Raw genomic sequence first — 24,214 nt, forward strand, 5'->3', positions numbered from 1 at the left:
ACAGTATGGAGGTTTCTCAAAAAGGTGAAAATAGAGCTCCCATATGATCCAGCAATTGCACTCCTGGGTATTTACCACAAAGACACAAATATAGGGATCCGAAGGGCTAAGTGCACCCGAATGTTTATAGCAGCAATGTCCACAATAGCCAAAGTGTGGAAAGAGTCAAAATGTCCATCGACAGATGAATGGATAAAGCAGAAGTGGTATATATACACAATGGAATATTATGCAGCCATCACAGGAATGAGATCTTGCCACTTGCAATGACGTGGATGGAACTGGAGTGTGTTATGCTGAGTGAAATAAGTCAATCAGAGAAAGACATGTATCATATGACCTCACCGATATGAGGAATTCTTAATGTCAGGAAACAAACTGAGGGTTGCTGGAGTGGTGGGGGGTGGGAGGGATGGGGTGGCTGGGTGATAGACATTGGGGAGGGTATGTGCTATGGTGAGCACTCTGAATTGTGCCAGACTGTTGAATCACAGATCCGTACCTCTGAAACAAATAATGCAATATATTTTAAGAAAAGAAAAAAGAAGATAGCAGGAGTGGAAGAATCAAGGGGTGGAAATCGGAGGGGGAGATGAACCATGTGAGATAATGGACTCTGAGCAACAAACTGAGGGTTCTAGAGGGGAGGGAGGTGGGGGATGAGTTAGCCTGGTGATGGGTATTAAAGAGGGCACGTTCTGCGTGGAGCACTGGGTGTTATGAACAAACAATGAATCATGGGACACTACATCAAAAACTAATGATGTCATATATGGTGATTAACATAACAATAAAAAATTAAAAAAACCTAATGATGTATGGTGACTAACATAACAATAAAGAATTTATAGAAAAAAAACAACTAATGATGTAATGTATGGTGATTAACATAACATAATAAAACAAAAAATTTCAAACAAAACAAAAGAAAACAAAAACAAACACTCCTCAACTGGAATGGAACACAGTCCCGTTTTCTATTCATTCCCCAGGAGGAACCAAGTAGATGCCTGTCTTATAGCTTTTTCTAACATCAGGCAGCTATAAATTGGTCTGTATTCCAAACCAGTGCCTCTGTATTCAGTTTGAACAAACACAGCCCTGGTCAATGCCAACATATTTTGTCACAATGAGATGATCAAGCTCTATAGCTCAGATACAATTATCAAGTGAGAGAAGCTTGATTTGGGTCCTGTATGACTTCTCCAAGCAGCAATCTTGCTAACTGTTTCAGGATATACTCTTTTTCAGGTGCGTGTTCCGCAGGACCGTCTGGAGCCCCATCTTGGCAAGAAACAGTACACAATCGCATCATGAAGAGAGCTCAGTGTAATTAAATTAAAAATGAAAATTAAAAACTTAAAACTCATTTGGCAAAGACATAAGGGGCAACCTTGAGCAGGGCTATTGTAGTTTTAAGTGGGAATCGAAGTCTAACTTACTGCCCAGGTGGTAGAAAAGATGAAGGGGGAGAGTTCATAGCCTCAGACTTAACAGGTGTTCCTGGCTGCATTTCTGTTTTTTTAATTGTTATTTTATTATGTTAGTCACCATACAGTAGTACATCATTAGTTTTTGATGCAGTGTCCCATGACTGGCTGCATTTCTAATCCTCTTTAAGAAGGGAAGGGATAGTAGCTGCTTGGATCAGTCCTGCTGAAAGTTTGCTGCCCCCTGGCATACACAACACCACATGACGAGCCTGCCCTCAGCCCCAGCCCCCCAGCAGACGCCAAGTATAGCACACAGGATGGTAGAGATAGAGACGCTAGACGCCGTAACAAAAAGGTTTTAAATATAAGTAATTCATCTTTGTTGAATTTAACATTATTTTTAAAGAGCTTTAGACGTCATTATAGCCTCATTGTACACTCTGCTAAGACCTTAGATCCCCTTCTCCACCCTACTGGTCTTTCTGAGAAAAACTGGAGGGGAACAGGGAGAAATGAGGCCTGAAGAGGGGAGATTAAAGGGGAGGGGGAAAGGCTTGAAAATTTTTACTTTCCAGTCTGATTTTATTGATCTCTGTATCTGGTATAAATAAACTGCAGACATGAAAGCCCCTACAGAACATCCCATATTTTGTCCCATAAAAATGTCATTCTGGGTTAACATTAGCAATTATATGTCATTACTGGAGCTTTATTTTGGTCACTCATCCTGTTCTTCTAATGTAAAGACAAGTGAGGAATGAACAGCCTGTTCATTATATTTCTCTTTGTAAAATATCTTTGTTCTTCCACGTTTGATTTATAGACCTTTTCTTTTAAGCAATGCGAAGGAGAACTAACATGTACTCTATGTCAATACAGATTGTCTTTACCATTAACGAAAACTTCCATGAAGTTTATCCTAAGAGGTTACTGAGCGAAGCGTTGAAAAGTTTCTCAGAATTATGTGAGGAACAGTTTTATAATACAAATGGTTTTTTTTATACTTGGCAGAGATATTTACACTATTTTCCACAAAACGTGTTCCAGCACCTCGACAACTTATTGTCGAATACTATACAAATAGGGCATTAATGAAGAAATTTAAAAAATAAACAGCACCATCAGCTTCATTATCAAAATCATCAATACTCATTGGTAACTAATGTGATTAAATACAATATGATGTGTGAACACTGATTCCTTCCTTGACTTGCTGGTTTAAGTTTGAGCTGACAATATTGCAGAGTTGTTTATTTTGGAATTGCACTGCATTGAGATGTGTCTAACATAATACGAGCGTTTTCTAAATGGAATATTCATAGCTGGGAATGAAATCTTGATGTAGGCAAATTACATCTTTAAACCTATTGGCTTAATATGAAGAAAATACAAATGTGATATTTCTAATTTTTTTTTTAATGCATCCCTTACAAGTGAATTTCTACAGAATTAGAATTGGGTGAAGTGAGGAGAAATAGATGTACCGGGGGATTGAAAATTCAAGGTGACTTTTATAAAAAATCGAATCGCCCTACTTTGGTTCAAATACTACAAGTTTTCCACTTCCTGGATCTTGCTTTGCAGACAGCAACACAGCACGGTTCTGGTTCAGTTAGTGCCCTGCTAGAGTGAATTATGAGAGGTACAGGTAGGACTTAGTGAGTTGGAGCTGCTGCACTGAGTCCTGAAAACAGTGTATGTAGTCGAGAAACATCAGAAATAATCACAAAAAAGTGACCCCATAAATCTTAAACACCTCACTAAAAAACATGTCCAGAAACTAATGCTTACCACATAGGTTTTCATGATGAGGAAGCAGAGATTCCTTGGGTTATTCCATTGAGCCGATTTCTTAAGCTCAGCTTGCAAATAATCCATAGCCAATTGTGCTTTGCTTAAAATAACAGGCGCTAGGATAACAGGGGTAAATGGGATGGCATCTGTAATTTATAGCTTTGGTCTTTGATGATGGTGGCCTTCGTTTGCTTTATAGTAGTGATAGTTCTGGGGGAACGGTGTAGAATTTGAAGGAATTAGTACTTGAGAAATGCACCTGACATTTTGTGTGAGACGAACGCTTAGATTTAGGGCATGACCCTCTGGTTAAAAAGCATCCCATACAGAGTTCACTGGCATGGACAAGGGGTAGAACAAATTACTTGATTGATTTTTGAATTAACCAACCTGGAGACCCGCATGTTCACAGTTATTTGTAAATGAACAATTTCAAAATAACAGGAAAAAGCTCCTACCCTATAATTTTTAATCCCTTAAAAAAGTCAAATAATAACACAGTTTCCACAGAAGCTAACAACTTCATTTATTGTTTCATCAAAAGCCTTTACTGACTTGCTTGCTAGGACACGTTCCCTTATTATATGCTCTCACTGCAGCATGTCTATGCATATATTTCCTGATGTGATTATTTTATTGATGTCTGTCTTACATACCTGTATGTGAGATACATGAAGGCAGGGATCTTGGCTGCTTTTGTATTTTTAGTGTCTGTACAAGGCACACTTAATGGATATTTGTTGACTGAATAATAAATGAATCAGTCTGGCCCATCGTCCTGAGGGCTCTCATAGCCTACATAGATAGATAGAACCCATGAATTAATGTGACCCAGTAATGCCCACAGGATGACATAGACATGTGCATAGAATATACTAGCGAAACAATGTACCTCAAGTTCTGAGGTTTATTTCAAGGAGCAATCAAGTGACAAAGGAAAAGGCAGTGATACTATCTCCTTTATGTTAGCTGGTTATTTAATACCTTTTTTTTTGACATATCTTAATTAGTAGGACTTTTTCATGTCAAGTGACAGAAAACCTAAAGTCAAGTTGGCTTTTAACAAAAAGAAGTAGAATTCCATTTCTAATAACATCAATAGTTAGGTATTTGACCTGACCCTTCCTCTTAGAAAAAATAAAAATGCTATATTAAATAAAATATTTTAGAAAGTATTGGAGACATGCTAGATTGTGAGAAATTAAAGGCCATTGTCAAAGAAGGTAGGGGCCCAGAGAGGTAAATTGAGGATCCTTGTTTTGTTCAAAGAACATTTACCAAACCTGTTTTTTTGGGGGGAGGGGGGAGCAATTATGTTAGGTACAGGAGTCAGAAGACAAAACACAGCATTTTTTCAAGATGGGGCACCTCATGGGAGATCACCCCCAATAAAAGCTGGAACTCAAAAGGCCATTCTTCAGAGTAAGGGTGATCCAGAATTTAATCGGCTCTAGATCTCTACTCCCAGGGGCTTGTAGGAAAATGTGCTTTTGTGCTGAACAGAACAGTGTTTAAGAGGCCCTGAAAAGTCTGAACAATAGATTGGCCCTCAAGTGAATGTTTAGCTTAAATCTGCATCACTTTGGTGGTCCAATATGCATCCCAGAATTGGCAGAGTGAATCCAAATCTTTGGATAAAGATATCTTTATCCTCGGTCCTGAATGCCTACAAAAAATTTCTAAGTTAAATGACAAGCTAAAAAAAGGTGGGTGGTGGTGGTGAGTGGGCAACTAAGCCCAGAGGAAAATAGGGAACCATATCCTAATCCTAATCATTGTAACAGACTCCAAGACAAGGATTTGAAGGTATGTAGATGATTTGGGCAGTGCAAGTGACACTAGCTGGGAAATGGAGATGTGAGATTGGGAAGGCTGCCAATAAAGCCCAGTGTAGGAAATTAGAATTTAAACTCACGGGGAAACTGGGAAATAGGACAAAACACATATCTCAGAATAATCCCATCTAAGAGGTGAGGAAACACCTTTATGTCAATTCTGGTCGAGCGAACACTGGCTGACGGTTGCGCCCGTGTGGGGGTTGATGTTGTGAATTGCTTTGCACTACTAGCCAGCATGGGTAGCAGAGTTGCCATGGTTCTGAGGAGAAGGGCCATTATGTGCAGAATAGACAGCCGACGTGGCAGCTGGGAGTCAGCAGAGCACCAAAAGTTCCCAGGGATAAGGGCAGGGCACTGGCAGCAATGGCTACAAGAGAAATCATAGAAAGAGACCCAGAAAGACCAAAGATAAAATGATCAGACACTGATCATAAAGCCCTAAAATAAAGACAAATTTGCAAAGTCTTAGGATGGTACAGAAAGCTATAAAAAGTAACAGATTTTGTAAATAAACCAAATAGAACTTCAGGAAATAAAAAATACAATAACCTAAATTAAAATAACTCAATGGGTGGTAAATTATACTTCAATAAAGTTGATTAAAAAAAACCCTCTGTAGATGGGGCTTAACAGCAGATGGAATGCAGATGAATAGAGCATTGGTGAATTGGAGGATAGACAGGTAAAAAGAAATTATCCAGAGGCAAAAAGAGGGAAAATGCAGATGAGAGTGAAAAGATCTAACATCTGATTAGAGTCCAATAAGGAGAGGAGAGAGTGAGAAAGAAGAGATATTTAAAGAGACAGCAGTTGATAGCTTTCTAGAATTGAAGACAGACTGTATAATCCAAGGACTCAACCCAAAGAATCCAAATCAGGAAAAGAAAAAAAAGAAACTCCTATCTAGACACGCAGTGAATCTACAGAGAACTGAAGACAGTCTTGAAAGTGGTCATAAAAACAGATTACTTCCAGGGAGTGGTAGTTAGTAGACTGCTAGCTAGCTCCTTAATGATAATGGAAGCCAGTGTTCAATAGAATATGATCCTTATTAAGTCAAAAATATATTCACCAAAATAAAACCCTATACCTTAAAAAAAAAGTTTCAAGACTGAAGATGAAATAGCTATTTTAAGTTAAAAATCCATACTTCATTACTAGCAGGCCCTGACTAAAAAGTTCCAAAAGTCAAAAGGAAGAAGAATGATCCTACGTTGAGGGTTTGATATGCAGGAAGTAATTCAAAACAAAAAAGTGGTAAATGTATTGGTACATTTAAGTAAGTATTGGCTGTATAAAACAATAATGTCTAATGGGGTCAAAATGTATAATCAAAGTCCATGACAAACAATAATAGAGAAGTGGAGAAGGAATTAGGTGGAGCTGAAGTCTTCAAGGAAGTAGGGAGTAGGTAGAGATTAAACATATATAGGACGCACATTGGAATTTTTAGGTCACCACGAGAAGAAAAGAAATTGAAAAGAATATAAAGTAGTTGAAAAACTGGAGAAATAAAATATAATCAACTCAAAAGAAGGTAAGAACAAAAAAGATATAGGGAAGGTGAGACATAGAGTATATAGAAATGATGAGAGTGTATCATGACCTGAGGTTTATAATTAATATAATTCTGTGCACTTGAATTGTTTCAATCAGTTGACTGAATTTAATAAATATTTATGAAATACCTTTTCTGTATAAAGATTGCTAATGGAGGTGGCATTTCCTGGGGTAAGGCCACCCCCTTGGTTAAAAGGTGTATTCCCATGAGGAAGCAAGATAGGGAAGGCAGGCTTTGGCCTCGTTTGTGGAGGAGGAAGGGATGGAGTTGGGAGAGTTTAGCAGGGGCCAAGGAAACTGGGCCGGGAGTCGGGATCTGTTCCAGAGTGGAGGCCATAGGGAGGGGAAAGAAGGAGATGAGGGAGGAGTGGCGGAGGGTAGAGAGGTCAAAGCCCTAGGGAAGACCACCAACAGGAGGTGAGCAGGAGAGGAGAGGAAAGGAGGGGCTCAGAGGAGGCTCCATGTAACATGAACAGGAGAATGAGATACAGGACCCAGAAATAAGGAAGTCAGGAAGAGGGACTCTTTTGTGGGGAGTCAGGAAGGAAGAGGAGGAAGAGGCTGGGCAATATTAATAATATTTAACCGCCAGGGTAACAATGGCGAGGACCAAGGCCAGCAGCATCCTGAAGTCCCCACTCCAGGCCTTACCCCCCAGCACCACGCCAGGATTGGTGGGGTATGGTTAGGTCTTGGGAGGGGGAGGGTCCTGGGGAGGGGACAGGGTGCTAGGCAGCAGGGTTTGGAAGTATTTCATTTATTTTTGGTTTCAGGAGTAGTCGTATTTAGTGATTTATTACTTATAACACTCAGTCTGCTCTTGAAATTTGAGAAAAGTTTAAAAAAATAAAAATAACAAAACCAATCTAAAAATTGGAAAGAAGGAAATAATAATTAAAGGCAGAAATTATAGAACTAGAAAACAAACAATAGAGAAGATTTTAAAAAATCCATAATCTTTTTTTTTATTTAATGACTGATCTTGTTAGAGATTTTTCCAAAGAAAGAAAATATAAATAACTATTATCAGAAATAACAGGGACATCACTATAGATCTTCCAGTTCTTAAAAGGTTAGTGAGAAATGGAGTGCCTGGGTGGCTCTGTTGGCTAAGCCTTGGACTCTTGATTTCGGCTTAGGTCATGATCTCAGGGTCCTGGGATCGAGCCCTGTGTTGGGCTCCCTGCTCGAAGGGAGTCTGCTTGAGATTCTCTCCCTCCCTCTTCCTCAGCCCCTCACCCAGCTCGTGCACGTGTGTGCTCTCTTTCTCTCTAAAATAAGCAAGTAAATAAATCTTTAAAAAAAATAAAGCTTAGTGTGAAAGAAGTATGAACAACATTATGCTGATAACTGAAAATTTAGAAAAATCGAAACATTTCTATTAGAGAAATGAACTTATCAAAGCATACAAAAGAAGTAGCAAGTATGGGTAGTTATCTAATGACTAAAGGATCTGGAACCATAGTTAAGGCCAGAGAATATCCCAAATTATATTTTCCAGTGAGTTCTGTCTGCCATTCCAGAAGAAATATTTCCAACCTAAAACTCTTTCAGAGAATCAGAAAAGATGACCCTGTTCCCAATTAAAATTTTAATGTCCTAATAATATTGCTACCACCTATTAAGATGTGAAAGAATTGTACTCAGGAAGAGAAATCATGCACAAAATATAAGCAAACATTATTATCTAGCTTCTGCTGCCATCAAATGCCCAACCTGCCAGCAACAAAGACAAGAACTATGCCCCTGATATAGTGTCATCTGTCTAGGGAATCAACCCATCACTTGGGAGCAAGTATATCTTGTCAGAGTTGAGAAACCACAGAGGGATGGTGGCTCTTACTGGAGATTAGCATTCCCAGCAGGAACTCCTTGGGCTGGAGGGATGTAGAGAGTATTACCAGAGCCCAGAAGCTAGGGCCTTTGGGTAGAGGCTGGAACCATGATGGCACAGGGAGACACAAAGGGAAGGGCCTGGTGGGAGCCTCAAAGAGGAGACATAGCTGCTGCCCAGCCACTGCCCTAGAGTCTGAGTGACAAAGAAATTCCCTGGTTTCTCCTCTCCAATATTCTAATCTTCCTCCAATCCCTCCCTTTGGTCACATTCAACTGAAAACCAGAGGACAAGACAATCTGCTAATGTAATACATAAATTTATTTCTCTTGGGGCACAGAGCAAGGTGAAAGATGGAGAGTGTATCTGGAGGGCAAACAAACTATACAGGATAGAGGAGGAATAATTATCACCAAAGTTAGGCAAGGGGTTACCTCTGGGAGGTGGGAGAAGTAGACAGGTACCTTCTGACATGCTAGAAATATTCTCTGTTGCCTTGCTTCGTGGTGACATTGGTGTTTGCTTTATAATTGTTTTTTTATGATTATTATTATTTTAAATAAAAAGAACAGAGCCTCTTCGTTTCCTCTTGAGATATCAATGTTCGGTTTGTATGAGAGCGCGCCCAGTACTAGAGACAGTGGCCAGGTCTTCCATTTGCTCCAACGCGTTCCAGTGGAGGAAAAGCCTAAACAGGATCTAGATGGTTTCCGTCTGTCACTATTCAGCTAATCAAATCTATAGCTTGGTATTCCTTGAGCAGGACGGCCCCAACAAGGCCCCACGTGATAACAGCCAAGGATGGAGGTGGGAGATATGGAGGATTCAACGGGCACGTGCAGTTTAGCCCGATGTCCCCATGTGCTCTCTAAAATTCCGTTATTTGGTCAGAGCTGAGAGTGGTGTCAGGGTGCTGGCCCATTTTTATCACTGCTCCTCTGATTCTGCCCTTCAGCTTTCGAGGGAGAGTAGGTTCAGATGGTCTCGGAGCTGGTGGGGGCCATTCCCTTGGCAGCTTGCTGGGCTAACCAGTACTTGTAGCTTTTGGTCTTGGGGCTCTCATGGTTCACCACAGACATAGGTACCCTCACAGTGTTGAGTCCATTCGCTGTTGCCCACTGTGTAATGGGCTCTTCTGGTAACCTTAATGCATGTGGGGTGATCAGAACACTGATTTTTAAAAATTTTTTTATTTAAATTCAGTTTAGTTAATATATAGTGTATTATTATTTCCAGGGGGAAAATTTACTGGCTCATCAGTTGCTTATAACACCCAGTGCCCTCCTTAATGTCCATCACCCACTCCATCTCCCCCGCCTCCCACCCCTCCAGCAACCCTCAGTTTGTTTCCTAGAGTTGGGAGTCTCTCAGGTTTTGCCTCCCTCTCTGATTTTATCTTGTTTTAGTTTTGAGGAAAGAGTGGGCAACTATTTCAGGGTTTAGTTCCCATTTGAAGTTGTTCTTCATACCCACCTCCAGGTGACAGCTTCTCAGAAACTTCACAGTCCTCTCACTTGCCCCGGTCTGGACCTTCTCGAATTTTCCTTCTTGTCTGAGCAATTTCTCCTCCTCAAACCGTTTCTTGTTTTCAGGGGAGGCATATACAGCCAGACCTTGGGAGAGTAGTCAATTCTGGCCCAAAGATTTCTTCACTGAGACCGGTTCACCCGGGATGCCAAGTCTTTCCACTGCCTGTGTGAGGAGGAGCTCCAGGTTGCCTGTGGGCCCATGGTGGTGTCCTCCACTAGCTTGTAGAGCCCTGTGGGCATTGCAGGCCCACCTTGTGGCCCTCTCTGGACAACAGCGCCTCCCATGCACGATGACCATGCCCTGATTGTGAGAGAGGCTCAAGTCCTGCTCCAGGCTGTGGGTGCCCCCTGCCAGTGAGTGTGACCTCAGCAAGCCCCGGCTCCTCACTGCAGGGCCCTCCCCCTGCAGGGCACTCTCCCCCCAGGCTGCCCCACCCTGTTTCCCTGGCACCTAGGGAGAGCCTATAATTGCTTTTGAACCTCACATATATTTTAGGTTCTTTTCTGTATGAATGGTGTAGCTCATAAAAGTACAAACAAGAAAATTCCCAGAGTCACATAACTGAGAAACCCAGAAGTAGAATTAACTTTAAGTGCCTTTTATTCTGAGGGTCAGTTATTGTCGGGGCTGCTCTTCCTGTCATCCCACCTCATCCTCAGGGTGGCCGCAACAATCTCACCTTTCACCACACTGATTCTCACTCCCCATTTCCCAGAAACTTCAGTAAAGATTTCATTACTTCTTTCTGCCTCACATGCCCATTCCTGACCCAATTATTATGGCTGAGGGGTGAGGGGAGTCACCCCCACGTAAATTTAGTTAGCTGAGGCTGGAAGACAGGTGAATCCTCCCGAGGAATGAGTTCCATTAGATGAAGAAAATGGTAAGGCCCATTCCAAGTGGGCCATCCTAAGTGATTCGCTTTAATCAGTCCTTATCTACCATTCCTGGGTTGATGGACGCTCATGTCTCATACAATGCCTACCAGAAGCTGGAGAGACACATAAAATGAGGGAAGTGACAGCTGAGCTCTCTGTGGATTTGTGTTTCTATTCTGAGTTCTTACACATTATCCTTAAATATACTTACTAGTTGATTCTATGAAATATTATCAGATAATTGCTTAAGTCACAGGATAAGTTTCTCTGAGCTGTCTACCCCTTTTTCACCCCAGACACCTTAAGAGGTCACTACATCTGGCTCTGAAAGGGACTAGAGATATAAGCAACAGAGGCTCGCCGTATGAGTGAAGGTAACCACTGTGGTACAGAAAGCATAGACTCTGCATTTGGTTTACTGCATATGTAAGCCATAATTTCAGATGTTTTAAGTGCTCTTAATCATTCCTTTTGAACCCACACTTGTGTGTCCATTATGTCTATATCATAATATGTATTTATCAAACTTTTTTTTGAAGCATGGTATTGAATAAACTTTTTAACTGTAAATTTAATTGTTGAATACATTTAATTAATCTCCCAGGTGTGATGAACACAGAAAGGTTCTGCTCAGAGTCCACTTTGGGGAGATTCATTGCCCCAGCAGCTGGGAATGCCATCAGGAGAGAGTTTTCAGCTGTTAGTCCCTTCAGGGAACCCCAGTTGTAGAAAGCCATCTTTCCCCCAAATCATGCCTTTCTGGGGTGGTGTGATGGTTAAATGTATGTGTCAACTTGGTTCGACCACTATACCCAGATAGTTGGTCGAACTTTATTCTAGATGTTTCTGTGGAGGTATTTGTTAGAGAGATTAACATTTAAATCGGAAGACTGATTTCAGTAAAGCTAATTGTCCTCCACCATGTGGGTGGGTATAATATAATCACCTGAAGGCCTGCCTAGCAAAAGGCTGATCTTCCCGGAAGCAGAGATCATTCTGCCAGCAAACTGCCTCTGGAGTCGAACCACAACTCCTCCTTGGGGCTCTGTCCTGCCACCCTGCTCTGCAGATTTTGGATTTACCAGGCCTCCGCAATTTTGTGAGTCATTTCCTTAAAACAAATGTTTTTACTCACTCTCTGGTGCGCTTGTGTTGTAGCTTGACTTCTGTCCAATCCAGCTTCCTTGCCCTGCCTTCTACCTGTGTTTTCCTGTGTTGATCCCACGGTCACTCCCTAATAAACACACTGAATACTACACTCCATCAGAGTTTGCTTCTTAGAGGACCTAGCTTACAACAAAAAGAAGATGGAATGTATAAGGCAAATATCATAATTCCCATTCTCCCCGAGAAAAAATATTCCAAAGTCTAGGAGGGTAGAAAAGGCAAACACCTGAAGCCTGGGCTGAAAAGCAAGTTAACTGAAGAGAATTCCTTAGCTTGGAAAGAGAAAGGAAAAACATGGGAAAACTTATCAAGGTATTTGTCTTTTCCATTCAGGTAGAAAACAATATTCTCCCTAGTCAGCTACCTCTGAGGTTTGAAGGAGACTGATTTGGGCAGAGTTCCAGAGCAAGAAACACAGAGAAGCATTGGATTTCCAGTGATATACCAGGGCACATCTCTATTAGGAGATGGGATGAGGGGTGTCTTGTATCTCTGAGGGGAGAAAATGAGAAATAATGTATCTCACTTCCCCCTCCTTTCCCTGCTCTCCCTCCTTCCCCAGTACACTGGGGACTGATTAGTTACATGTTCACACTCTAATTTGTTACATTTTATGACTTACGGCCTGTGTTTTTAAAGGTTAAGCTTTCTTTTTTCTGCCATTACACCAGTAACTCTTCTTAATTACTCAGAAAATAAGCTTAAAGTTGGGGCAATTTAGTTTAGTTTACATGGTGGTGTTTGAGTCCTCAACTAGCCCACAGAGTTTGGCTGTTATTGACATACTTACTTCTTTTAGGAAGCTCAGGTTTCTCTTTTGGATTTTCCTGATCCGCTGTCCATCTCTGTGGATATATTTCTCTTTGTCCATGTGAGGCAGAAATGAGATATAATATAGCAAGATAATTTGAAAATTTAGTGTAATGGTATCACTGAAGGATTGAATTTGGGTTGTGTTTCTTGCTGCTGTAGACACAGAAAGAAGGAATGCTACTTTCCTTAGATCCCCTTTCCTAGGAAGATACTAAGTCTTTATTCTCCAGCCCTATCTTTCCCCTCCTCAACCATGGTAAGGAGACTCATATTTTAGGAACAATTTCTTGTGACTTGAATTTTCCCTTAAAAGAGGCATTGATATTTCGTCTGGGCTGGGGGGTGGGGAGTAAAAGTTGTTACCTTCATTTGATGGGAGTTGTGTGTTGACTGGAAAGAGGCATGAGGGAACTCTCTGGGGTGATGGGAATGTTCTCTACTTTGATCTGGGTGATAGCTACATGAGAGTATGTAGATGTAAATGTCATTGATCTGTACACTGTATGGAAATTATCTATGGCTACATAAAATGTGTACACATAGAGATGCACTGGTTGACAATGTCACTGTTCCCGAAACAGTCACAAGCCTGACTCTCCAGAGGCTGGAACTTAGATTATCCCCTTGCCACTAGTCTGCCCTTGAGGACATTTATTCCATAAGAGAATGTCAGAGGACATGCCTTGGAAGTTATAATTACCAGAAAATATTTATCTGTCTCATAGCAAAGTGAAAAGGAAGATTACTATCATTTCTTCAATGTGTGGAAAAGGAAAGAATTAAAAAAAAAAAGAATAAAGTAAAATTTCTTCTTTCCAGGTTTACTTCCCACAGTCTGATATTTCCACTGTCAGCTTGGTAATGTGAAGGGGATAGACACTCCGGTTAGCATCTAGGAAAGATGAGTCAGAAATCAATCCAACAAACTGATAGAAAATCTGTTCATTTTTGTCACTGAATTTGTTCCAAGGAAATTTCCATTTTTTCTCCCTCTTTGGCATGAAGCCATTTGGACCAGCCAGTGCACCTTCATATACATCAGTGACTTTTGGCTTTTCACATACACTGTGGCCAGTCTCTATTCATAATTGTTCCATTGGACCACTTTGCTGAACTCTAGGATGCTGTCATTATGAAGCTCCTTAGTACCGGAACCAGGTTGGTTATATTCTTGATGTTTGAGATCTGTTTCTTCTGGCCAGTGGCCAATTTCTTGCACATCTCTAAGATTTTTTCATTGTTATTGCTGAGGTAGAATGCTATCTTCCTTGAAATAGCCAGAGGCTCTCTGGGACCCTTTGGAACAACACCAAAACTGGACAATGCCAATACTGCCTTTGCCCTAGCGGGAGTGGGTATGGGTACAGTTTACCAATCTATAACTCATCTGGGGTGTGTAGCTTTGGCTTCCAGAAATCTGCCATTTTGTGTGTCAAGAAAAGAAACAAGTTACAGATGAGAAGGAGACAATCTCAAGAGAGGCCTTTGTTGGATAGCCTAGGACTGTCATGTGTAGAGAGCTGTGAAGACACAGACTCTGACTCTGACATTTGTGTACAGAAGATTTACTGGGGAATGCTCTGGCACCTGTTAAGAAGTGCAAAAAGCAGAATTTTCAGAGGGAGAAGTTTAACAGTGATATGATTGCAATTCTCAATCATTAACAAAAGGAGCTCTGCAGCTGGGATGGCTTTTCAGAGAAGTACCAAACTGGCAGAGACTAGACCTTTGTACCTCTGTATGGATCATCTGGGGAGGGAGCATAAGCTTGGTCAAAGCAGATTCTTTTATCTGAGGGAGACTCCCTGTGCAGAACACAACTGTGAGCCTATAGCTGGAGACCTATTTCCGGTGGCTGGGGAAATGGGTGCCTTGGTCTTGATCCATTAGGATCCATTTTTCATGTCACTTGGATCCACTTGTTCTATATAGTAAGTTCATACCACCTGTGAAGATGTCCTCTAGGATCGTGGTTAGTTTTTTTTTTTCCTGGAGAAATTTACAAAAAGAAAATCAAGGGGATGTGCTCTAGGTCCTTGCTGTAGCTGATCTTGACAACACAACTGATACTCATCATCTCCCTCTTCCAATTCCTTTCTAGAAAACCCTCACCCTTGTTTAGTACCTCTGATGCTCTAGATGGCTTAACTGAAGGGATACCCAGGCCCTAATCCATGAACAGTGAAGGTGACTTGGTTGGTTATTTGGTGGGCCTGGAATGAGAAAGATTAGAAGATCAGAGGAAAGTGGTCTGGAGGAGAGGTTGGTGGGTGTTGGCTTGAAATGTGAAGGGCTTTATATAACATATTGGCATCCACCAGATTGTCAAGCACAGAAGGTTCTTTTTTTTTAAATTTTTTATTGTTATGTTAATCACCATACATTACATCATTAGCTTTTGATGTAGTGTTCCATGATTCATTGTTTGTGCATAACACCCAGGGCTCCATGCAGAATGTGCCCTCTTTAATACCCATCACCAGGCTAACCCATCCCCCCACCCCCCTCCCCTCTAGAACCCTCAGTTTGTTTTTCAGAGTCCATCATCTCTCATGGTTCGTCTCCCCCTCCAGCTTACTCCCCTTCATTCTTCCCCTCCTGCTATAAGCACAGAAGGTTCTTAATAACTGCCTACACAGAATGACTTGACTAGTGTTAGCTTCTGTCAGTGGCTACCCATGTGCTTGGGCCCTTGAAGAAGTAGCCACTGTGGCAGGGATGCAGGCTATGTGGTCCCCATAGCATGGGCTCCCACTTGCCAAGACTAATTACCTTCTGCTGCCACCAAATGCTCACCTGCCAGCAATGAAGACCAGTGCTAAGCCCCTGATCTAGAGTCATCCATTGAGGGATCAACCAGTCACTTTGTAGTAAGTACAACACTGGACCCTTTCTTTTTTTTTAAGTTATTTTTTTGATGTAATGTTCCATGATTCATTGTTTGCATATAACACCCAGTGCTCCATTCAATAACGTGCCCTCTTTAATACCCATCACCAGGCTAAACCCATCCCCCCACCCCCTCCCCTCTAGAACCCTCAGTTTTTTCTGAGTCCACAGTCTCTCATGGTTCCTCTCCCCCTCCGATTTCCCCCCCTTAATTTTTCCCTTCCTGCTATCTTCTTTTTTTTTTTTAACATATAATGTATTGTTTCAGAGGTACAGGTCTGTGATTCACCAGTCTCACACAATTCACAGCATTCACCATAGCATATACCCTCCCCAGTGTCCATCACCCAGCCACCCATCCCTCCCACCTCCACCACTCTAGCAACCCTCAGTTTGTTTCCAGAGATTAAGAATTCCTCATATCAGTGAGATCATATGATACATGTCTTTCTCTGATTGACTTATTTTGCTTAGCATAATACCCTCTAGTTCCATCCACATCGTTGCAAATGGCAAGATTTCATTTTTGATGGCTGCATAATATTACATTGTGTATATATATACCACTTCTTTATCCATTCATCTGTTGATGGACATCTTGACTCTTTCCATAGTTTGGCTATTGTGGACATTGCTGCTATAACCACTGGGGTGCACATACCCCTTCGGATCACTACATTTGTATCTTTGGGGTAAATACAGTAGTGCAATTGCTGGGTCATACGGTAGCTCTATTTTCAACTTTTTGAGGAACCTCCGTACTGTTTTCCAGAGTGGCTGCACCAGCTTGCATTCCCACCAACAGGGTAGGAGGGTTCCCCTTTCTCCGCATCCCCGCCAACATCTGCTGTTTCCTGACTTGTTAATTTTAGCCATTCTGACTGGTGTGAGGTGGTATCTCATTGAGGTTTTGATTTGGATTTCCCTGATGCCGAGCAATGTTGAGCAATTTTTCTTGTGTCTGTTGGTCATTTGGATGTCTTATTTGGAAAAATGGCTGTTCATGTCTTTTGCCCATTTCTTGATTGGATTATTTGTTCTTTGGGTGTTGAGTTTGATAAGTTCTTTATAGATTTTGGATACTAGCCCTTTATCTGATATGTCATTTGCAGATATCTTCTCCCATTCTGTCGGTTGTCTTTTGGTTTTGTGGACTGTTTCCTTTGCTGTGCAAAGGCTTTTTATCTTGATGAAGTCCTGATAGTTCATTTTTGCCCTTGCTTCCCTTGCCTTTGGCGATGTTTCTAGGAAGAAGTAGCTGTGGCTGAGGTCGATGAGGTTGCTGCCTGTGTTCTCAAGGATTTTGATAGATTCCTATCTCACATTTAGGTCTTTCATCCATTTTGAATCTATTTTTGTGTGTGGTGTAAGGAAATGACACTGGACCCTTTCTACCATGGAAAGAACAGTGATTCAGTGTGGCTAGAATTGGCATATATTCCAGGTGTGTTTTCTGTCTTCATTTCAGGGCCTCAGTCAGCATCAATTTCTGAGAACAGAGTATTTGATGATAGTTCCCCAAGAGACACTCTTAAGAGCAAATAAGCTGTAGCCATGAGCTTATGACTAGGAGATCCACAGTTTCTAATAGTTACCCCACCACTCAGAAGCTGCTGGCTTCATAAATGAATTAAACAGCTTTTTAAGTTCCTGCTGAGGAGCCAGCATGGAGGTACCTTGTGAGGATAGAATGCCATTTTCTAGACTCTGAGATATATTCTGAATCAGTGACCATTACTTGGTATTATGTCAGGCAGTGGGCCAAAACATAGAACCCCTGGGCCTAGGAACCACGGAATGAAAGTTGGGGTGGCCTCATTTACTATCCTAGTTTCCATTTAGAGAATTTGTGTTTCCTGTTCCACAACTCTAGGTTCTTTAGAGTCCTCAGGGATGAGGGTCTTTAACATGGGAGAAGTGGATGAATTTTAGATGAATCAGGGGATTCAAGATTTTTTAATGCCTTGACCCAGATTTTTTCCATGCCTTGGGGTTGACTCTTAATCAGAATGCTGATTTTGAGGTTAAAGACTTTTTTTTTTTTTTAGTTTTAATGAACTAGAGTTGACATACAAAATGGCATTAATTTAGGTGTACACAATGATTTGATAAATGTATTTATTATGAAATGATACCCCAATAAGTTTAATATCCATCACCCACACACGGTTACACATTTTTCCTTGTGATGGGAACTTTTAAGATTTACTTTCATAGCCATAGAAGACTTGTTGGTGTGAGAATTCAACCCCTTTTGGAGCTCTTCCGTTTTCTTGTTATAATTAAGACGGGGACCTGAGCCTCAGTGTTTTCTGCTCTATGCCTACAGGAGTTAAGAGTCTCCTTATTTGTTATCAAGGAGAGCTTCTGGCTTTCATATTTTGCCTTAAATTGGCGATTAATGATCCCAGCCCTTCATTGCTTTCTTCAGTGCCTTGCATGCACTCAGCAACAGTCAACAGATTCCATAACCTTATAATGACTACCTCCCCTGTACCTCTCAAGTGCCTCATATGCTGAATCTGACAATGCATTCCCTTCTTCTGATAATTCATTCCAGTTCATCATTCCTAAGAGTTTTCAACAATTACACCCCTGTAGCAGGTCAGGGGCTATTTATACTCCTCTTGCTACCAATAAGGGCTCCTCTTTACTAGCTGGTCAGTGATACAGCTCCAAAATTCATATGAGAGTCTGCTTTATAGGATCATCTCCAGTACCAACTGTTACACATCAGGTTCCCTAGGAAACCAACTCAGACGCTATTTTCATGAAGCATGTTTATTTGGGTGTCCTCTCTGGGTCAATACTTTTTGAGGGGACCATGGATGCAAAATTGGGCCAAGGGAGAAGCTGAACTGCAATGTAGTTGTAACAGCTGCTTTAGCCAATATGCTGAGGAACTCTAAAACTAGGCCCTTCAGCAATTTTCCAATTTAGGTAAGGGGCCAGTCTTTTGTACCAGCACATCAATGTAGGTTGCCCCTGAGGAGGAAGAGCAATATGTGCAACTTCCTTCAGTCAAGGGCAATGTCTGGATAGGGACACAGCTGTGAGCCATCAGTAGTGAACATCCCTTGTGGCTGGGGGTATGAGTACCTTAGTCCTGATGGGGGATTTCCTTGGTATACCACAGCATCTACCACAAGACTCATTGAAAATTAAGAGTTATTACTCCAGAGACAGAAAGGAATAGTGCTACGAGGTTGAAGAACATTCCTACTCTTTCTGATACTGGGCTCCTCACACTTGGGAAAGGATCAGACTATCACACTACCAAGTTCCAAAAGTAGACTTGAGCCTAACCTGAAAAGGGCGCTCTAGAGGTGGCTGAATGTAAATGTTTGGCTACCATGTATCTGTAAGCTCTGTATTAAGTGTCTTGTGTTAGTATCCCCTGTGTATAAGGGGATATTGCCCTAGAGTACAGTTGCCAGCAGAATTGTCTGACTTTGAATGGACCACACAGGACACACAATGACCAGCTGGGTATGCAAGACCCGAGATGAATCAATAGGGCTAGAAAGAGAGGTCTTGTCCCATGTTTGTTAGACTGCTATCGTTCCTGGAAGTTTCACCTTGTGCTGTTGGGCTATGTCTTCCATCATCCAGGCTTTTATCAAAATTGACATGGGCCTTGCTCAAGGATTCCATGTACCAAAATTGGTGGAAGGTCTAAAAATCATTTACCTGGGGAGTCGTTTCATTGGCGATATACAAAGAAATATTATGTTACTTTACTTTGAGTGTGGTGGAGTAATTTACCTTACAGGATTAATATGAATTACCATGATAGTTTCTATTGTTCAAAATACTTGCTGCTTCCCTATAAGGAAGGATCACATATCCCCACCCACTCCTTTGGTATCTGTCTCAGCTATATGCATTGCATGAAGTGAAATGGCCAATGAGTAAAAATGATGTGTGTCACTCCTGAACAGAAGCTTTAAGAGCCATTGCATAGTCTACTACTTGGCCATTCCTCCTCCCCACCCCCACCCCCAAGTCCATTTGGAGCCCAACATGGGGCTTGAACCCAGGACCCTGAGATTAAGACCTGAGCTGAGATCAAGAATCGGACACTAAACTGACTGAGCCAATCAGGTGCCCCTTGACCCCCTTTTTTTCCTCTCGTAAGATGAGAAATATTCCAGTGAGGGGTTGCCGCATTAGTCTGGGCCTCGACATAAAGATTCATGGAGCAGAGCCACAGCTGAATCATAATGAAAATAGAGTGAGGGAGAAGTAAACCTCTGCTGTTTTAGGGCACTGAGATTATTGAGAGGTTGGTTGTTATCATGGCATGATTTCACCCAAACTGACTGATACAGTTGAATTTCCATAGGTTTCATCTTTTGTATGTTCTGTTTGGAGACTTCATACTTTCACTTAAAAATGACTAAGGGGCAGGGGTGCCTGCGTGACTCGTTAAGTGTCTGCCTTTGGCTCAGGTCATGATCCCAGGGTCCTGGGATCGAGCCCCACATCGGGCTCCCTGCTCAGCGGGAAGCCTGCTTCTCCCTCTCCCACTCCCCCCTGCTTGTGTTCCCTCTCTCGCTGTGTCTCTGTCTGTCAAATAAATAAAATCTTAAAAAAAAAATGACTAAGGGGCATCAGACGGTGGTAATTCTCTCTCTGGAAGGAATATTGCTAAAGTACAGTTGGCCATTGTATCTCATTCCTATAATCTGGTCGTTTTTAGTGTTTTGTTTTGCTTTTATTTTGGGGACAATAGCAAAGTCTAGGAGAAGAAAGGAAGGCAGGGAGGGACATGGGGAAGCTGAACTGGTTAAAAAAAAAAAAATCCCTGACTGGGCCTGGGGATGATGGGTGGGGATAATAGCAGCTCTGTAATTAAAAAGAAAAAAGATAAATTGCCAATTTGAATTTGCATTTTTGGAAGATATATGTTATTATTTTGAAAGTAGTACTGCAAGTAGTCTGTTCTGAAGTTCTAATAGGATCAAGGGGAAAACATAAGGCTTTCCTGCCCCTAGCTCTACACTTAAAATTTGTACACATTTTGTAGATCTAAACACACACACACACACCCCCCACACAATCAGTGAAATTAAGCTGTTATTTTCTTCATTGAAGTTTAATACTTAAAATAGTAACACAAACAGCCAAATGTATTTTTAAAGAAGCTCTTTGTTTGTGTTTGCCTAATTTATATTTTTAACTTTGGGGGAAGCATGGGGATTCTTGTTGGTCCATACAGCTTAAATTTTATACAAATATAAAAGTATGATTACCTAAAGGTCAAATACAAGTCTTTTTAAAAATTTTTTATTGTTATGTTAATCACCATACATTACATCATTGGTTCTTGATGCAGTGTTCCATGATTCATTCTTTGTGCATAACACCCAGTGCTCCACGCAGAATGTGCCCTCTTTAATACCCATCACCAGGCTAGCCAATCCCCCTACCCCCCTCCCCTCTAGAACCCTCAGTTTGTTTTTCGGAGTCCATCGTCTCTCATGGTTCCTCTCCCCCTCCAACTTATTCCCCTTCATTCTTCCTCTCCTGCTATCTTCTTCTTCTTCTTCTTCTTTTTTTTTTTTTTTTTACATATGTTGCATTATTTGTTTCAGAAGTACAGAACTGTGATTCAACAGTCTTGCACAATTCACAGCGCTCACCATAGCACATACCCTCCACAATGTCTATCACCCAGCCACCCAAACCCTCCCACCCCCCACCACTCCAGCGACCCTCAGTTGGTTTCCTGAGATTAAGAATTCCTCATATCAGTGAGGTCATATGATACATGTCTTTCTCTGATTGACTTATTTCACTCAGCATAACACCCTCCAGTTCCATCCACGTCCTTGCAAATGGCAAGATCTCATTCCTTTTGATGGCTGCATAATATTCAATTGTGTTTATATGGCACACCTTCTTTATGCATTCATCTGTCGATGGACAATGGGCTCTTTCCACAGTTTGGCTATTGTGGACATTGCTGCTATAAACATTGGGGTGCACGTACCCCTTCGGATCCCTACATTTGTATCTTTGGGGTAAATACCCAGTAGTGCAATTGCTGGGTAGTAGGGCAACTCTATTTTCAAATTTGGAGGAATCTCCGTACTGTTTTCCAGACTGGCTGCACCAGGTTGCATTCCCACCAACAGTGTAGGAGGGTTCCCCTTTCTCCACATCCCCGCCAACATCTGTCTTTTCCTGGCTTGTTAATTTTAGCCATTCTGGCTGGTGTGAGGTGGTATCTCATTGAGGTTTTGATTTGGATTTCCCTGATGCCAGTGATGTTGAGCACTTTTTCATATGTCTGTTGGCCATTTGGATGTCTTCTTTGGAAAAATGTCTGTTCATGTCTTCTGCCCATTTCTTGATTGGATTATTTGTTCTTTGGGTGTTGAGTTTGATAAGTTCTTTATAGATTTTGGATACTAGCCCTTTATCTGATATGTCATTTGCAAATATCTTCTCCCATTCTGTCGGTTGTCTTTTGGTTTTGTGGACTGTTTCTTTTGCTGTGCAAAAGCTTTTGATCTTGATGAAATCCCAATACTTCATTTTTGCCCTGGCTTCCCTTGCCTTTGGAGATGTTTCTAGGAAGATGTTGCTGCAGCTGAGGCCGAAGAGGTTGCTACCTGTGTTCTCCTTTAGGATTTTGAAGGACCCCTGTCTCACGTTTAGGTCTTTCAACCATTTGGAGTCTATTTTTGTGTGTGGTGTAAGGAAATGGTCCAGTTGCATTCTTCTGCATGTGGCTGTCCAATTTTCCCAACACCATTTGTTGAAGAGACTGTCTTTTTTCCATTGGACATTCTTTCCTGCTTTGTCAAAGATGAGTTGACCATAGAGTTGAGGGTCCATTTCTGGGCTCTCGATTCTGTTCCATTGATCTGTGTGTCTGTTTTTGTGCCAGTACCATACTGTCTTGATGATGAGAGCTTTGTAATAGAGCTGGAAGTCCGGGATTGGGATGCCGCCAGTTTTGCTTTTCTTTTTCAATATTCCTCTGGCTATTCGGGGTCTCTTCTGGTTCCATACAAATTTTAGGATTATTTGTTCCATTTCTTTGAAAAAAGTGGATGGTATTTTGATGGGGATTGCATTGAATGTGTAGATTGCTCTAGGTAGCATTGACATCTTCACAATGTTCTCCCAATCCATGAGCATGGAACGTTTTTCCATTTCTTTGTGTCTTCTTCAATTTCTTTCATGAGTATTTTATAGTTTTCTGAGTACAGATCCCTTGCCTCTTTGGTTAAATTTATTCCTAGGTATCTTATGGTTTTGGGTGCAAGTTTAAATGGGATCGACTCCTTGATTTGTCTCTCTTCTGTCTTGTTGTTGGTGTATAGGAATGCCACTGATTTCTGTGAATTGATTTTATAGCCTGCTACTTGACTGAATTCTGTATGAGTTCTAGCAGTTTTGGGGTGGAGTCTTTTGGGTTTTCCACATACAGTATCATATCATCTGCAAAGAGTGAGGGTTTGACTTCCTCTTTGCCGATTTGGATGCCTTTGATTTCTTTTTGTTGTCTGATTGCTGTGGCTAGGACTTCTAATACTATGTTGAATAGCAGTGGTGAGAGTGGACATCCCTGCCGTGGTCCTGACCTTAGGGGAAAAGCTGAGAGCTTTTCCATCCAGAATAATATTCGCTGTAGGTTTCTCATAGATGGCTTTTATGATATTGAGGTATGTACCCTCTCTCCCTATACTCTGAAGAGTTTTGATCAAGAAAGGATGCTGTACTTTGTCAAATGCTTTTTCTGCATCTATCGAGAGGATCATATGATTCTTGTTCTTTCTTTTGTTAATATATTTTATCACGTTGATTTGTGGATGTTGAACCAACCTTGCAGCCCAGGGATAAATCCCACTTGGTCGTGGTGAATAATCCTTTTAATGTACTGTTGGATCCTATTGGGTAGTATTTTCATGAGAATTTTTGCATCCATGCTCATCAAGGATATGGGTCTGTAATTCTCCTTTTTGATGGGGTCTTTGTCTGGTCTTGGGATCAAGGTAATGGTGGCCTCATAAAATGAGTTTGGAAGTTTTCCTTCCATTTCTATTTTTTTGGAACAGTTTCAGGAGAATAGGTATTAATTCTTCTTTAAATGTCTGATAGAATTCGCCTGGGAAGCCATCTGGCCCTGGGCTTTTGTTTGTTGGGAGATTTTTGATGACTGCTTCAATTTCCTTAGTGGTTATAGGTCTGTTCAGGTTTTCTATTTCTTCTGGGTTCAGTTTCGGTAGTTGATACATCTCTAGGAATGCACCCATTTCTTCCAAGTTATCTAATTTGCTGGCATAGAGTTGCTCCTAATATGTTCTTATAATTGTTTGTATTTCTTTGGTGTTGGTTGTGATCTCTCCTCTTTCATTCATGACTTTGTTGATTTGGGTCCTTTCTCTTTTCTTTTTGATAAGTCTGGCCAGGGGTTTATCAATCTTGTTAATTCTTTCAAAGAACCAGCTCCTAGTTTCGTTG

The 24,214-nt window shown here is 41.3% G+C and overlaps 1 pseudogene; it reads right to left on the minus strand.

The window, feature by feature from the left end:
- Positions 1 to 9,433: 9,433 nt before the first annotated feature.
- On the minus strand, positions 9,434 to 12,905 carry LOC113909191 (annotated as a pseudogene).
- Between the last annotated feature and the right edge of the window lie 11,309 nt (positions 12,906 to 24,214).

Source organism: Zalophus californianus, chromosome 6 (genome assembly GCF_009762305.2).
Source record: "Zalophus californianus isolate mZalCal1 chromosome 6, mZalCal1.pri.v2, whole genome shotgun sequence".
NCBI lineage: Eukaryota > Metazoa > Chordata > Mammalia > Carnivora > Otariidae > Zalophus > Zalophus californianus.